The following is a 3,722-nucleotide window of genomic DNA, read 5'->3' as shown; positions in this document are numbered from 1 at the left end:
GAGAGACTGAGTCAGTTGCCCAAAACCACACAGCCAGGCTGCAAGAGAGCTGGGATTTGAACCCAGGTCTGTCTAACTCCATTGCTCACACCCTACAAGAGAAGGGTGAACTCCCAGGGGTGTCCACCCTGCTGCCTCAGCCTCCTCCACCCTGACCGTGATTAGGTTCAGTGTAATAAAGAGTAAGCCCCGTGCTGGCCCCAGGAACTCAGGCCCTCTTTTAGGGGAAACCAGTGAGACAGTAGGGTGGGATCTCTTTCTCTGACTCAGCAGGGGGGTCCCCACACCGGAAGGAAGCGGGAGGCAAGACTGCCAGTGGACGTCCCTAACCTCCCCCCACAGCTGCCTCCCCAGAGCAGGGCTGGGCATTCTTGCCCTCTCTCTGGGGCCCACACACCCCCCGACACAGCTGGGCCCGTCCTCACAGGAGGCAGCCTCAGCCATCCAGGGTGGGATGTGATTCCCGGGCCAGAGGCCCTGGGCTTGGAGGCCAGTTGTCCTCCTTGCAATACTGTTGACAAGGCCCCAGTGAGCCCCAGTGCCCATGAGCTGGGCAGCTGGCCAGCCAGGCTGTCCCCATGGGGGTCCTACCAAGGCAGTCAGTCTTCTAACACCAGAAACTAAAGAGTATCAGGAACCACCTTGTCTGGCCGTCCTGTTTATAGATGAGTGAACCACGGCCGGAGAGGGACTATGACCATCTCACGGTTAGTGTCCTGGTGCTCAGGGGAGGGGGCAGGACAGGAGGCTGGAAGGGCTGTGAGGACACATCATGTCCTCCCCTGCCCCCATGTCCCTTTTCCTGAAGCCTGAAGCATAGAAAACTCGGGGCATCTTTTCACGTAAATTAGGTGTTAGGAGGGGCTGGTGCAGGTGAGGAGCCCTGGATATGTCCAACTAGTGTCCTGGGGACTCTGCCTCTGGACAGGCTGGAGGGCGGGCACGATCACGAGGTCTCAGCAGAAACACTCGGAACAGTGGGTGGGGGGCTGTTCTGGGAGTGGTTTAGGAGGACCAAGCTGTGGGCACTTACAAAGGCCCCACCCCACCTCAGGGGGAAAAGGGGTAAGATTCCACCACACGAGGCCCATTTCCCCTGCCCCCACCCTCCTCATCCCCAGCCCCAGCCTCAGGATGGCAGGGTAACACCTCCCCAGGGGCAGCCACGTCTGGAGATGTGGTCAGCAGAGACATCAGTAAAGGCGGTCTCGTGTTCCCCACCCCAGACCCACAGGCATCCCCAGTGCGCCCAGCTCTCTGGAGGCTGGGCTGAGGCTGGGGACACAGGGATGTGCTCGGAGGGGGAGGCCAGGCAGCAGTGTCCTGGAGGAACCCTCTCCCCGAGCCTCTCCCTTTCCTCCAGGCCAGCCCGGTCCACCTGCAGGCACATCAGTGGCTGGTGAGCGGCCAGCAGGTGTGTGAGCCCATGAGCGCGAGCCTGGTGCTGTCCTTCCCACAGCTGAACCAAGTTACTGCTTCTGCGGGGGGGGGGGGGGGGGTTGCGAGGGCCATATGTGCAGGAACAACTCCACTCTGCCGCCTCAAGGCGTCCGCAGCCCGATCACCAACGAGGTCACACCCCGGCCCTGGTGAGGCTGCTGTGGCCTGCTACTAATGCTATTTAGTAGAAAAAAGAAACTTACAACACAAGGAACCCATGCTCGTTCCTAACACTGTGAGGCTTCCATAAATATCCAGCATAGAAAACTAACATTTAGTGAGAACTTGCCATGGCCAAGCCATGGGCTGGACACGTTACAGGGTTTGTCTAACCCCACCCTCGTGTTACAGAAGAGACACTTCGTAAGGTGACGAACTGGAACTGGGACTCCATCCCAGGGCTTTATGACTCCCTGTCTGGGATCTGGACCTCTGTGCTCCGTCTGCCTGGGAAAAACTAAGAAATTTGTTGGCAGCTTTTTCCCCCTAAGTTAGGCTAAACCAGGTTTCCCTGCAGTGACAAGTAAACTGCAAAATCTCAAGGTTTAATATGATAAAGTAGGTCAGGCCACCCTTCCATCTGGTAGCTGTGCCACCAAGCCATGTGACTCCCAGGTCACTGTGGCGAGGACAGTGAGAGAGCTGGGTTGTAGGGGAGCATTCAAAGGCCAGGCCTGGAGGGACTGCACCACGTCCAACCAAATGTCACTGGCCACACCCAGTAGCACAGTGCAGAGCCCAGCTTCACTGCAAGGAGCACCAGGAAGTAGAGTCTCCCTGCCTCGTCATTGCCTTTCAATGGCTTTTCTTCTCCACAACCCACCCCCACGCCCACTGACAATTCCATATAACCCCCTCCTGTGTTCCTTCTCACAAAAAAACCTTGTTCTCGGCAAGTAACGGGTCAGTCTCCCAGAGGTATTAATAAATAACACACTCAAACTCTGGCTGGTGTGGCTCACTGGATTGGGTGATGGCCTGTGAACCAGATGGTCACCAGTTTGATTCCCAGTCAGAGTACATGCCTGGGTTGTGTGCCAATACCCGAGTAGGGGATGCACAAGAGGCAGCCACACATTAATGTTTCTCTCCTTCCCTTTCTCCCTCCCCCTCTCTAAAAATAAATAAATTAAATCTTCAGAAAAAATAAATAGCACATTCAAGAGCTTCTTCTAAGAGTGTTTGCTTTTTAATCAAGGGTTATTCAACACTGAAAGGCCTTAAACATCCGAAGGAATGAATATGTAATGGTTGAAGTTGAGGCCCATAACAACAATACTAGATATTTGAGAGACATCCACCCTGTCCCTCAGACATGCTTCAGACTGAAGGGGTCTGAGCCACCTCCTGCCTTCCCCTCCCTCCCTGTACCACTGGTCTTGCTGGCAGGATACCGGACTCCTGGGATCAGCTAAAGCCCATTTTCTACCAAGGATATAAGTGGAGGCTGATAAAAGGGAGCTTACCCTTCAGTTAAATTACCAGTCCCAGAGCTACCTATGCAGGGCTTCCCATACAGTGTATCCTTCCCACCCCCCACAGCCAGGTTCTGCTGTCCTTTTAGAAGCAGAGCATCAAGAATTAGCTGTGAGAGTACTCAATGGAGGGACCTGGGGGTGGGGGTGGACCCCCAGGCATCTCCCCTTCCATGCCACTGGGGAGACTGGCATGCTGTGACTAGGAGCTTCTGGGCCCAACCTCCAACCAAGGCAGAAGGACAGACCCCTCTATACAGGACAGGTCTCCACCTAGAGGCAGCCCCTGGGGCCCAGCATTGGGGAGGCTCATGGTGATGCCAAGGCCCATTACCCTGCTGCCAGAGGCCCGCTCATGTTCAAGAGGCTCATCCCTGCTTCTCCTTCACCAGCCTCTGTCCCTGGGCTGCCCCAGTCTTGTCCTGTTGCATCAACTCCAGCATCTTCAGAAATGAAGCATGCCTGTCTTTCGTTCCTGTTTGCTCTTTTTGTTCCTGAAACTCCACAGCCCATCAGATGCCCATATGGATACACACACATGCACGCTCAAACGCAGGCCTGTACACAGGTGTGCTGAGGCACACACTGGCATGAATGCACACTCCCAAATATACTGGCCAAAGACACACAGGTACACACAGATGCAGAACGAGGCAGTTCAGGTGTGTAGGGTGAGAAGCCACACAGACATGCACACGCACAGATGTACATGGACATACGGGCCTATCCACAGATAACCAGGAATGGATACAATATACACACACTCAAGCAACACAGAGATACACACCGACACACAGGTTGTGCACA

This window comes from Sturnira hondurensis, unplaced genomic scaffold (genome assembly GCF_014824575.4).
Source record: "Sturnira hondurensis isolate 20B ecotype Veracruz unplaced genomic scaffold, ASM1482457v3 Scaffold0001344, whole genome shotgun sequence".
Taxonomy (NCBI): Eukaryota; Metazoa; Chordata; class Mammalia; order Chiroptera; family Phyllostomidae; genus Sturnira; species Sturnira hondurensis.
This window is presented reverse-complemented; position numbering follows the sequence as displayed.